Source organism: Macaca thibetana, chromosome 19 (assembly GCF_024542745.1).
Source record: "Macaca thibetana thibetana isolate TM-01 chromosome 19, ASM2454274v1, whole genome shotgun sequence".
NCBI lineage: Eukaryota > Metazoa > Chordata > Mammalia > Primates > Cercopithecidae > Macaca > Macaca thibetana.
This window is the reverse complement of record NC_065596.1, coordinates 32,301,139-32,315,640: the sequence shown is the minus strand read 5'-3', so window position 1 is coordinate 32,315,640 and position 14,502 is coordinate 32,301,139. Positions and strand designations below refer to the sequence as shown.

Here is a 14,502-nt window from a genome sequence, read left to right as displayed (position 1 = left end):
TGCCCCAGCCTCCTGAATAGCTGGGATTAAGGTGTGCCACCACGCCTGGCTAATTTTTGTATTTTTAGTAGAGATGGGATTTCACCATGTTGGCCAGGTTGGTCTCAAACTCGACCTCAAATGATTTGCCCACCTCAGCCTCCCAAAGTGCTGGAATTGTAGGCATGAGCCACCACAACTGGTCTGTTTCTGATGTTTCTGGTGTCAATAATGTATTAATTTTCTGTTGATGCCAAAACAGATTCTCACAAACATTTAGCAGCTTGAAACAACACAAATTTGTTATCTCCCAGTTCTTTAGGTCAGAAGTCTGGATTGGCTTGATAGGTTTCTTTGATCTGGATTTCAAAGACTGAAGTCAAGGTGTGGGCCAACAGGCTCTTACTGGAAGACTCTGGGAGGAATCCATTTTCAAGCTTATTCAGGGTGTTGGCAGACTAATTCTGAGATTTGTTTCTTTGCTGGCTGTCAGCTGGGGGTTGTTCTTATTTATTTATTTTACTTTTTTTTTTTACTTTTAATTTTTTTTTGAGACAGGGTCTTGCTCTGTCACCCAGGTTGGAGTGCAGTGGTGCAATCTCGGCTCACTGCAACCTCTGCCATAGTAGATGTTGAATCTGCCGAGCTGGAAGTGTGTCAGTTCCAGAAACATTTCTGTGCTGTTCATAGACACCTCCCATTAAGCCCAATTATAAGTGTTCAAGTCTGTCATTTCCCATAAACAGGCTCTCAAGCTACCAAACCAGATATCTTTAATTTTTTTTCTTTTTTTTTGTTTTGTTTTTGAGATGGAGTCTTGCTCTGTCACCAGGCTGGAGTGCAGTGGCACCATCCCGGCTCACTGCAGTCTCTGCCTCCTGGGTTCAAGCAATTCTCCTGCGTCAGCTTCCTGAGTAGCTGGGATTACAGGCATGTGCCACCACACCCAGCTAATTTTTGTATTTTTAGTAGAGCTGGGGTTTCACCATGTTGGCCAGGATGGTCCTGATCTCCTGACCTCATGATCTTCCCGCCTCAGCCTCCCAAAGTGCTGGGATTACAGGCATGAGCCACTGCACCCAGCCAGTGATATTTAATTTCAAACATGGAGAAGAGTCATGGAGAATAGAGGGTAAAATGCGAGATCAGTGCCTTTCAGGTGAGTGAGAACCAACAAGATGGGAGACCTGGAAAGTAAAGTAACTGGTCATGAGGGGTGGACCCCTTCCAAATGTGTTTAACAGGGCTAAGACTTGGAAGGTGACTACAGATACCTAGATCGTTGATGAGGCTCTCTTGTTTGGCGTTTCAAAGAAAATGTGCCTTTTTTTTCTCTTTATATTGACTCAGATTCTCACAATTGCCACATCATCACAGCACTACCTTTTTTCCTGGGGTAAGGGTATTTGGCCTGATTTTTGTATTTCCTAGAGACCTCAGTGAGTCATATGAGAATGTATCAAAGCAACCTAGAAGGTGGGAGTGCTCACCACAGTGGTGTTCCTGTAAATATGGTGTTAGAAGTCTTTGGGAAGGCCGGTCTTGGTGGCTCACACATGTAATCCCAGCACTTTAGGAGGCCAAGGTGGGTGGATCACCTGAGGTCAGAAGTTCGAGACCAACCTGGCCAACATGGCGAAACCCTGTCTCTACTAAAAATACAAAAATTAGCTGGGCATGGTGGCGAGTGCCCTGTAATCCCAGCTACTCCAGAGTCTGAGGCTGGAGAATTGCTTGAACCTGGGAGGTGAAGGTTGCAGTGAGCCAAGATTGTGCCATTGCACTCCAGCCTGGGTGACAAGAGCGAAACTCTGTCTCAAAAAAAGAAAAGAGAAAAAAGAAATCTGTGGGAAAGTTCATTGACTGTTGCATTTAGAATTAAAGAAGAATGAATCAGTGAAACAGGATGACTGCACTTACCTTTATGTGAAGAGCTGAGAAGACTTCATTCTATTTTGCTTCCGACAGATGTTGGTTCCTAAGACTTAAGTTGGCCTCTTTTCTTGGTACTCATTGTTTGAACCTGATGGATGGACTTTTTCCATTCTCTGGGCATCTCCTTCTCCTAAAGCCTTCAGAGTCAGACAGCATAAGGGTAGTTCATCGTTGGTAGTTTCCTTTCTTTGTTCCCAGTGTGATCTCTTCGATTTCAGGGACTTAACAATACTATTTATATGCTGATGACTCACAGATTTCTCTCTACAGGCTAGATATTTCCTTATCCTCCTACATTTGCCTGGGAATTTCTTGGAGATCTAATAGCTGACTCAAACTTCAAGTCATCCTTGCTTCACCATTTCACTCATCCCACAAATGCAGTCCATTTAGCAAGTTTAGTCTTTCTCCTTATATCCCAAGGTCGTCTACTCCTTTCTCTAACAGTTATTTTCACTCAAGCTTCGATGTCCATTATCTCTTGCCAAAATTATGATAGTTTTCTCTAATAGACTTTCAGTCCTTTACTCTTGTTTCTGTTCTCCACATAATACCCTTAAGGAATTTATTTTACTATTTTTATTTATAAAAATGAATATGGGAGTCAGGGGCAGGAGTCAATGTTTCTAGCCTCTCACCTCCAAAATCCCTAAACATTAAGATAAATTATCAGAAACATCTTGGTTCTTAAAGACTTCAGGTTCTGACAAAAGTGTGGAAGGTAATTAAAGCTTCATATAAGAAGGTAAATCTTAGTTGGAAGATGGAAATATCTAAATTATGGTCTAAAAATGTTATATGATATAGCAAATCTATACTCATTCACAGGGCACAAGCCTAAAAATATTTATGCTGTAATATTTAAGACAATGGTCAGTGTTAGTTACTGAAAAACATACACACAGGTTGTTGCTTTTAAATTGGAAATCAGGACATGTCATCCTGCTCCCACTATCATTGGGAATGGCATCCTGATTCTTTTCAGGATCCTCCTACAAGGGAGCATGCCATGATTTCTGCCTAGATGTTTTTGTTTACTTATTAATGAAAAATGTTTTGGTATAACATACATATAATGTAATTCTACAGCTAGGTAACTTTCTAGTCAGCACACTGTGCAACCAGCACCTAGATCAAGAATCAGAGTTCTGTGCAGAATGGCATTGGGTGAATATTACACTGTTTATCTGTTTTACATTCAGGCCATTATACTTAGTGTCCCTATGTATGTTTTTTATGAATATCTTTATTTATTTTTTCTTTTCTGCTTTTGAAAATGCTTATCTCCAAATGGTCTAGACTTAATGAGAAGTTCCAAAATAATATACAAATTTCTTGCACATTCTTTTTGCAAGTTCCCCAAAATATGATATTTTACCAATTTGCTTTATTTTATCTATACACACACACCACACACAGGTATGGTTTTTCTGAACTCTTTACCCTATAACTCAAGTGTGTATATCATAGAAAGAAGGGCATTCTTTTGTATAATCAGAATACTGTGATCAAAATCAAAATATTGACATTGATACAGTATTATTATCTAAACTACAGAGCTTACCAAATTTAACCATCTTACTAATATTTTTCATAGTAAATGGGAAAAGAAGCCCTTTTCTGGACCTCTTCTTGTTATGTCACTTACTCTGTTGTGCATACACTAGCTTTCATAACATCCGGAAGTCAGAGCTTGCTAATTATAACCAATTCTTTTGGAAAGAAATCATATGGATGCAATGAATGTGCAGTGAATACTTGTAAACTACTCATGACTATACCTGAGAGAACTCATGCAGGAAAGAAATCCCAGGAATATCATGATTTTAGGAGAGCCCTTCCTAGTGAGTTAAAGCTCATTGCTCATCAGCAAACTCAAACAGGAGTGAGACCCTACTGATGTAATCAATGTCATAAAGCCTTCATTGCAAATTCAGGTCTTGTGTATCATCAGAAAACTCATCATAGAGAAGGGAAAGTCTGTACATGCAGTAAATGTGGAGAAGTTTTCCCTTGGAAGTCAAAACTCATTTTACATCAAAGAAATCATTCAGGAGAGAGACCATTCATTTGCAAAGTATGTGATAAAGGCTTCGTGGTTAGGACACATCTCACTGTACATCAGAGAGCTCACACAGGAGAGAAACCATATGCTTGCTCAGATTGTGAGAAAGCCATCTCAAAAAAGGCTTTACTCATGATTCATCAGTGAATCCACACAGGAGAGATACCCTATTAATGTGTTCAATGTCAAACAGCTTTGAAGACCAGATCTGAGCTCAGTTATCATCAGAAAGTTTTTCATAGAAAAGGAAAATTCTAGGGATGCAGTAAATGTGGGAAAGCTTTTCCTTGGAAGTCAAACCTCATTTTGCATCTCAGAACTCATTCAGGAGAGAGACCTTTCAGGTGCAAAGTCTGTCATAAAGCCTTCATTGTTAGAACACAGCTAACTATGCATCAGAGAACTCACACAGGACAGAAACCATATGCTTGCTTGGATTATGAGAAAGCCTTCTTGAAAAAGGCTCAGCTTATGAAGCATCAGTGAATTCACACAGGAGAAAGACTCTATAGATGCAGTGAATGTCAAGAAGCTGTCATCTGGAAGTTGGATCTCAACAATCATAAGAAAACTCATCATGCAGTAAGGAAATCCCATGAATGCAGTGAATGTGGGAAGGTTTTATCCTCCCAAAAAAAACTTTGTTATACATCAGAGAACCCATACAGGTGAGAAACCCTTCAAATGCAATGTATGTAATAAAGCCTTCACATTAAAGGGAAATATCATTGTATATCAGAGAACTCATACAAGAAATAAATAATATGAATGCTCAGACTGTGATAGGGCCTTCTCCAGTAAGGTATATCTCATGAATCATCAGCCAGTTCACACAGGAGAGAGACCCTATCAATGCAATGAAAGTCAACAAGCTTTCACCCAAAAGACAGGTCTCACTAAGCATCATAAAACTTGCCATTCAAGAATGAAATCTTATGGATGCAGTGAATGTGGGAAGGTTTTGTCCTGTAAGTTAACTCTCATTATATAACAGAGAACCTATACAGGTGAGAAACTCTTCATATGTAGCGTGTGTGATAAAGCCATCATAGTTAAATCCTGTCTCACTGTACATCAGAGAAATCATACAGGAGAGAAACCATATAAATGCTGTGATTGTAAGAAAGCATTCGCTACTTTGTCAACTCTCATTGGTCACCAGAGAACTCACACAGGAAAGAGGCCCTATAGATGCAGTCAATGTCAAAAAGCTTCACTCAGAAATCGGCTCTTATTAATCATCAGAAGACCCAGCATAAAGGAAGAAAGTCCTTCATGCAGTGACTTGGAATATGAGAAAGCTTTTTTGATTAGTCACATCAGCTCAGACATAATAGAAGTTCCATGAATACTATGGTTGTAATGGGCCCTTTTGGAACTCTTGTGGGAGAGAAACCTTATAGATGCAATGAATATTTTAAGCCTTCTTTTTTGAAGATCTCCCTCATTTACCATAGGGATCTCACCAAGAAGAATGATTGGCCAGGCGCAGTGGCTCATGCCTGTAATCTCAGCAATTTGGGAGGCTGAGGCAGATGGATCACTTGAGGTTGGGAGTTCGAGACCAGCCTGGCCAACATGATGAAACCCTGTCCCCACTAAAAATACAAAAAAAAAATTAGCCAGGTGTGGTGGTGCACGCCTGTAATCCTAACTACTCGGGAGGCTGAGGCAGGAGAATCTCTTGAACTTAGGAGGTGGAGGTTGCAGTGAGCTGAGATTGCACCAGTGCACTCCAGCCTGGGTGACAGAGTGAGACTCTGTCTCAAAAAAAAAAAAAAGGGCGGGGGAGAGAGAGAGTCATTGAGTGCAGTTATTGTCAAAGGAGCTTATTAGAAAATGAGAGGCTTTGCATTTAGTAGGCAGCACCTGTGGATGTAATGAAAATGATAAGTCATTTTCAAATTATATTTGTTACACATTAGGGTATTCATTCAGGAGAAGGACCCTACAGATCGAGTGAATGCGGGAAAGCAAAGAAGAATCACACCTCATTGCAGGTAAAAATTAAAATCTCATGAACGTTTTTATAATGAGAACCTTCTCCAGAAAGTCAAAACTCTTTGAATATCTTGTTTAAGAGAGAAATCTCATAGATACAGTGAAAGTGATTGTGATAAAGTCTTCCCAGTTAATGTTTATCTTCCTTATTGTAGCAAACTCATACAAGAGGAAACCCCTATTAATGCAGTAAATGTGGTAAAACCTTCATGTAGATACCAAAGGTCACTAGTTATATCAGCAAACCCATGTAGTAGATAGGTCATTCTGAAACGGAATGTGGAAAGCTTTTGAAAGTGACGTATACATCAGGTACTTAAATCAGAAGGGAAAATGATAGAGTTAAACTTGGCCATCGGCCACAAAACCCATTGCATAGCAGGAAAGAATTGCAGTGATTGTCTAAAACTCTTATTTAAAATTTAGAGCTCCTGAATTTCCCCCTAACTCACTTATCAGAGAGATCCTATTCTCAAAGAAGGCAATAATATTTAGGTTCAATGCAGGTATAAAATCCTAATGGAGCCATATCTATTCTGCTTCAGCAGATTCATACATTTACCTAAAAGCTATGGTTATAGTCACAGGAAATAGTTTCTGTGGAGGATTAGATAGCATTAAGCATCATAAGTTTTTAAATATAGGGGCAGAATTTGCTCCATACAGAGATTTTATGAACGCAGTGAAAGTGGTAAAAGCATCAGTGATAAGTTATTTTTTATTTCACGGATTCACTTCTTCACATCCTACCATGTCTTTTTTTTTTTTTTTTTGAGACGGAGTCTTGCTCTGTCGCCCAGGCTGCAGTGCAGTGGCGTGATCTCGGCTCACTGCAAGCTCCGCTTCCCGGGTTCACGCCATTCTCCCGCCTCAGCCTCCCGAGCAGCTGGGATTACAGGTGCCCACCACACGCCCGGCTAGTTTTTTGTATTTTTAGTAGAGACGGGGTTTCACCATGTTAGCCAGGATGGTCTCGATCTCCTGACCTCGTGATCCGCCGGCCTCGGCCTCCCAAAGTGCTGGGATTACAGGCGTGAGCCACCGCGCCCGGCCCCTACCATGTCTTAAATTGTGAAGCGTCTTGTGATCTGGAATATCATAGTAATTGTCAGGGCTTTTTAAATGTGTGATGGCAGTTTAGATTTGAGTAATTACACTTGCCTGTATATATAATTTTACAATGGTTTTGCGTTATTATAGAAAGGATTCCAGAAAATATTCTATAAATATTAGACATTTCATTGTCAAATATTCCTTTTGAATATATGAAAAATAAGAATATAATAAGGATTAGTCAAATAGTGACAAAGGATTTTAGGGGTTATGTTGTGGACTGTACTATGTGACATGGACTTTATATATTTATAAACTTTATTGTTTATTTGGAATTACATGAAGAAACAATTTTCAGGGTTAAAGAAATTCTCAACATAAGACAAAATGTTGAATAATACAATGTAGTGCAAATAAAATGTTTTTTTCTTATGAATCAAAATGTCTTGTAATACATAATTTGACTCATTATTAAGGAGTTTAAAGGATTATACCACTTAAGTGTGAATTCCTTATTTTTACTGTCATTTGTAGTATTTTTGCCAACTGTGATGATCCATCACAAGTAAAAGTTTACATTTTTCTAGAGCCTTGTGACTCTGCAACATCCAAAGATTATAAAAGATTTACCTAAAATTTTTAAAATCCAGCAACACATAAGAGTAATGGAAGAAAAAAGTGTGAGGTTATGTGAGGTGAGTTTATGGCTGTATATTTCAAGTTTGTGTCACACAGAAACTTTTGATTTGTTATGATAATATGCCATTGCTTTGGTGGTTCCTCAAAAAGTTAAATCCAGAATTACCATATGACCCAGTAATTCCATTCCTAAGTAAAATACCCATGAGAATTGAAAACAGGTACTCAACCAAATATTTGTCCATGAATGTTTATAGCACTGTTCACAATGGCCAAAATAGCATTTGGTTGAAAAATCTCAAATGCTTATCGAAGGATGAATAAATGAAATGTGCTACATGCCTGTACACATGAATACATAAATGAATATTCAGCTATACAAATGAATGAAGTACTGATGACATGTTGCATGAATGAGCCCCAAAAACATTATACTAAGTGAAAGAAGCCAAAGGCAAATTCCACATTTTATACTTTCATTTATATCAAATCCTCTGAATAGGTAAATCCATAGAGAAATAAAGCAAATTAGTGGTTACTGGGCACTAGAGGGGAAGGGAGAATGGAAACCATCTGTGTAGTATGTATGGGGTTTTCTTTTAGAATGATGAAAATGTTTTTGAACTAGTTAGAGATGGTGGTTGCATAATATTGTAAATGTACTAAACTTCACTGAATTATACACTCTGAAATGGTTAATATTTGAATTTTTATATGAAGAAAAATATATTTAAAAAGAAAAATATTGCATGAACTCTGGCACTTCAAATATGGACTTTTTTTTTTTAACAAAATGAGACTTACTTGACTGAATCTTCTATAAAACTTCTAGCGAGTATTCTAGTTATTAAAAATCAAGGTTTTTATTACCTCCATGTAAAATAACTGACCTATTTTGGTTATCAGTGAAACCTATTGTTTTGCAAGGAATTCTGTAAAAATGTACCAGCAAAATCTTGCTTTTTTTTTCCTCCAGATTTTTGCCCCTTCCCCATTTCGTTTGACAGTTGTCAAGAAACCTTTTCTTCACTATTTTATTATGAAAATCTTCAGACATAAAGATGTTTAAGGAATACTAAAGTAAACACTAATCTGGATTTGACCATTGCAACATTTTTCTGTGTGTGTTTGTGTGTGTCATATATTCTGACAACGTCCTATTCACCCTGGTGGGTGAGAGAGGGATCCCCTACCCTAAATAGTATGGCATGGCTGAACACAACACCTGACACTGGCTAGTTGAAATTGACAGCAGTTTATTAGTCACAGATACAGCCTGAGAGGGATGGTCATTGCATATAGGTATTGCACTCAGGAATAGAGTGAACAGGCACGGAGACTGTGGGAAGTAGGCTTTATAGTAATGGAGAGGGTAATGTGCCCATGGTTTCCGTGGAAGAATGCAATTGCTTTGTATAATTCCATGGGCTGAATATCGATTGAGGATCATGTTGGGTGCAGCTTGTTCACCTGATTGGGGAGTTAGCTGGGTGGGAGCCTTTCCTGTGCAGTGGGAGCATATCTGGTAAGGTAAGGGAATTCAAAGATAGGGCTTCAGGGCCCTGTAAAACTCAAAGACTAAAAGCAGGCCAGACACAATGGCCCACACCTGTAATCCCAGCACTTTGAGAGGCCAAAGTCGGAGGATCCCTTGAGCCCAGGAGTTTGAGACCAGCCTGGGCGACATAGCGAGACTCCATCTCTATAAAAAATTTAAAAATAATAATTTTAGAAAGATTTCAAAGCAGCACATGAGATAATAGGTTCTTAGAGTTCAGTGTGTGTGTGTGTGTACAGATATATATGTATCTTGTGTGTGTGTGTGCAGATATGTATGTATCTATATATTTCTGGTGAGCAGCCTGAAAGCTACAGTCACTTGCCACTTGAGCAGTTTTCAGGCAGTCACCCACCTGAGCTGGTGGATGGATGAGGTTCAAAGACAGAGCTTTGAAGAACATTGGTTTCTCCTGTTTTCTGTATTGGTTCACCAACCTACTAATAAAAATCTTTGTTCTTATACATGTCGAGGCCCTTTGGCATATCCCCAATTCTGTCAAGATACAATATTGTGGTCTATGCTCTTCTAAAAATCCTGAAACATCTACTACGAAATACACATTTATTCTCTTTTCTTCTTTTTTTTTTTTGGAGATGGAGTCTTGCTCTGTCGCCAGGCTGGAGTGCAGTGGCATGATCTCGGTTCACTGCAGCCTCCGGCTCCCGGGTTCAAGCAATTCTCCTGCCTCAGCCTCCTGAATAGCTGGGACTACAGGCATGTGCCACCACACCCAGCCAATTTTTGTATTTTTAGTAGAGATGCTGTTTCACCATGTTGGCCAGGATGGTCTTGATCTCTTCACCTCGTGTTCTGCCTGCCTCGGCCTCCCAAAGTGCTGAGATTACACAAAATACACATTTCTGTTGAGTTTCCCAGATGTTGTGTTCGTGGGACTCATGGTTGGAGCTAGTATCTACATGGTACTCCTCCTACATAGACACCACTGGAGAGTGAGGCATATTCACACCCTCAGCAACTCCTACAGATTCTCCCCAGAGGCAAAAGCCATTCAAATCATGCTGCTTCTAGGAAGTACTTTCATTTTGTTTTACTTCTTCAATTTTGTCCTGCTCATTTATAATGCTGTTCTTTTCCAATCAAGCCTCTGGCTGCAACATACTACCACCTTTCAGGGAGCATGTTATCCCTCCCTCAGACCCCTGATCTTGATGCTTCGAGGTCCCTGAGCACCAAGTTTCTGGTCTTAAATGGTGAAAAAAAAAATCCAATATTACTGATGGTCCTGTTCACAACAGTGTCTCTTCTTCAAAGAATCTGGTTATTGACTTAATAAAGCAAGGATTTGTGAAGGGGACCAGCCTCTCCACACCTGTGGGTGTTTCTCGTCAGGTGGGACGAGAGACTGCGAAGAGAAATAAGACACAGAGACAAAGTATAGAGAAAGAACAGTGGGCCCAGGGGACCAACGCTAAGCATACGGAGGACCCGTGCCAGCACTGGTCTCTGAGTTCCCTCAGTATTTATTGATCACTATCTCTACCATCTCGGAGAGCGGGATGTGGCAGGACTATAGGGTAATAGTGGGGAGAGGGTCAGCAGGAAAACATGTGAGCAAAGGTCTCTGTGTCATAAATAAGTTTAAGGAAAGGTGCTGTGCTTTGATGTGCACGTAGGCCAGATTTATGTTTGATTTTACACAAACATCTCAGTGCAGTAAAGAGCAGTATTGTCGCCAGCATGTCTCACCTCCAGCCCTAAGGCGGTTTTCTCCTATCTCAGTAAATAGAACACACAGTCGGGTTTTACACCAAAACATTCCATTCTCAGGGACGTGCAGGAGACAGATACCTTCCTCTTATCTCAGCTGCAAAGAGGCCTTCCTCTTTCACTCATCCTCCTCACACAGACCCTTAACAGGTGTCGGGCTGGGGAATGGTCAGGTCTTTCTCTTCCCACGAGGCCATATTGCAGGCAAGAAAGCTTGGACAATACCTGGCTTTCCTAGGCAAAGGTCCCTGTGGCCTTCCGCAGTGTATTGTGTCCCTGGGTACTCAAGATAGAGAAGGGCGATGACTTTTACCAAGCATACTGCCTTCAAGCACTTTTTTAACAAAGCACATCCTGCACAACCCTAAATCCATTAAACCTTTAGTCAACATAGCATATGTCTCTGCAAGCGCAGGGTTGGGGCTCGGGTTACAGATTGACAGCATCTCAAGGCAGAAGAATTTCTCTTAGTACAGAACAAAATGGAGTTTCTTATGTCTACTTCTTTCTACATAGGCACAGTAACAGTCTGATCTTTCTTTTCCCCACAGATGTGTGGATGTATAGAATATGACAGACGTACACCTAAGATACAGATAATTAAAGGATTTGCATGACATTGACTTAGTGACTAGAGGCTTTACTCAGAAGGCAAGCATACAACCAAATGAACACAAAACTGTGTGTTAGCATTATCCTGATGCTGTCTGTATTTTTCCTTTGAGATACTTGATGGAAGCATGGAGGTGAGGTTGGGTAGAAATAATCTGGGGATATATTCAAATTTTTAAGGGTTCATTAGCACAATTATTAAGTTGGTGCAGTATTATGTATTGATAAACAGTAATGGCTTTGTGCATCAACTGTATAACCCATGGTAAACCATTTAATCATTAGAAGACTTAGGGTATTTACTTGTAAAATTAATAAATTTTATCCTAGAGATTACTGTGCAAAAAATAAATTACGTGATAAGGCATGATGTCCAGAATAGCAGAGCCAAGGCCTCTGTATATCCATTCTTTCATTAAATCAACATAAATATCATCACAGTCAATTTTGGAAAATAACCAAAGGCTGACAATATTTTGAACAGCATTTTTTTTTGGAAGAAAAACATTTTGAACTTCATTAAAAATACTGGGGTGTGTGGAATTTTGGCCTACTTCCATATCCCTTTCCCCAGATCTGCATTACCTTTGGAAAACAGCAGCCTCAGAACCACAGTAGCCGTGAAAACCATCAGCCTTACAACCACCACCCTTACATCAGAGGAGACAAATAAGCTTGGAAATCCTCAAAAAGCCTCATACTCAGAGCAATGTCATTATGTATCTTATCTTACAGCTCCATGATGCAGTTCCATTCTTTGTCCTAAGTCATTCTTTCACCTGACTCAAAGCTGACTCTGAAGGAAAAGTGCGATACTAGGGCACTGGTAAAAAAAAAAAAAATCAGCTTCAACTGTTTAACGTTGTAGTAGCCTAAGCCTGCAGTACCGTTAGGGAGCAAACAAGAGCTCTGAAAAATTGTTAAAGGGACATCTGAAGAACAAGATGTTAATAGGGAGCTCTTGAATACTCTGACATATTCCTGAGGATCTAGAAGGCCCAACACATACACAGGGATGTGTGCATGCCCTTGAGATACCTGAGGGTACCAGTAGTTCACCTCTGGCTGATCTTGAAGCCCTTGAGAAGAAGGAAGAGAAGGCTAAAGTAGACTTATAAACTGCTTGAGCATTGAAGTAGACACACACACACACACACACACACACACACACACACACACACACACACACACACACACAGAGCGCCCTCAGCAAAGAGTGGAAAACTTACCGGCTCAAAGAAATGAAGGAAATCTTGATTAATCATTAGCTAACCAAGAAGAGACTTCAAGTGACTGCACACTGCAGGGAATACATGAATTACTCCAGGAATGCCACTAAACAAACTGCAGCAACAACAGCAACAATAAACCCTGGGCAGAGAGGGAGTCTGATTTCCAAAGTAACAACTTTATATGATCTAAAATTTCTATATTCAACAAAAATTTGTGATACACAAAGAATCAGAAAAGTGTAGTCCATACTCAGGTAATGAGGTTGTCAACTGAAACCATCCCTGAGGAGGCTCATGTGTCAGACTTAATATGCTGTTCAAGGAACTGAAATAAACCATGTATAAAGACCTATGAAGTAGCAACAAAGAGAACAGGTCTCAACAACAGATTCGAGCTGGCAGAAGAGAGAATAAGCAAACATGAAGCTGGGTCAATGGAAATTATCCAGTCTGTGGAACATGAAGAAGTGAAACAGAAAAAAAGTGAAAAACATAAAGTGAACGGACCCTCAGAAACATACGGTATACCTTCCAGCATATCAACATATATATAATGTAAGTCTCAGAGCATGAATAAAGGGAATGAGAAACAGAATATTTGAAGAAATAATGGCCAAACCTTCCCAAATAATTTTGATGAAAATTATTCTGTCCATCTAAGAAGGTCAATAAATTTCAAATAGGCTGGCACAGTGGCTCTCACCTGTGAACCCAGTACTTTGGGAAGCCGAGATTGGAGGATTGCTTGAGTCCAGGAGTTCAACAGAAGCATGGGCAACATAGCGAGACCTCATCTCTTTAAAAAAAAAAAAAATGGCTGGGCATGGTGGCGCATGCCTGTAGTCCCAGCTACTCAGGTGACTGAGGCAGGAGGATTGCCTGAGCTCAGGAGGTCAAGACTGCAGTGAGCCATGATCGTGCCACTGCACCCCATCTGGAGTGACAAAGTGAGATCCTGTCTCAAAAAAAAAAAAAAAAAAAAAAAAAAATCCAAATAGCATGAATTCATTACCTTCTCCACAGGCTTTCATCCTGGTAAACGAAACAGAAACCTGGTCTTTCCCAGATGGGTGCAGAATGGACTATTATCAGATGAGCACTGAGAATATTTATGCCAATGATATATGATAGACAGAACCTCCACTTTATTCTTGGATTTCCTGCTACACAGAAAACAAGCAACCCAAGAATCAATTACATACAATCCAGTATCAGTCACTGGTAGATTTCTCAAGGTTTTTATTATAAAACTTTTCAGACACATAGAAAAACTTAAAGAATAGTATAGCAGAGACCCTTGCATACATCACATAGATTCAACAAATGTTAATTTTTGCCATATTTGCTTTATCTTCTACCTATAATCTATCACTCTTCTATCCAATTTGCTTCTTTTGACTGAACTATTTGAAGGTAAATAACAGACATCATAACCCTTCACCCCCAAATGCCTCAACTTGGATCTTACAATAATGTATTGTCCTACAAAGCACAACACCGTCACGATGTCAATCCTTTAAGGGTGTGGTATTTAAGAAAGAAGGGGGCTTACACACTGAAGATGACTAGCAAGCTGGAAAAGAGAAACTTAGTTTCAATGAAAGTTTCAAGCAAGAAAGCAACAGTGAAACTTTCTGAAGCCAAGAAGCCCACAGATCTGGGGATATTATAGAAGGTAGTAACAGAGCCTTCATTAT

At 39.7% G+C, this 14,502-nt stretch overlaps 1 protein-coding gene across 1 annotated transcript in view; it reads right to left on the bottom strand.

Moving 5' to 3' along the window:
• PPP2R1A (protein phosphatase 2 scaffold subunit Aalpha) overlaps positions 1-14,502 on the bottom strand; it is a 526,337-nt gene that overhangs the window by 367,977 nt on the left and 143,858 nt on the right. The window lies entirely within an intron of this gene.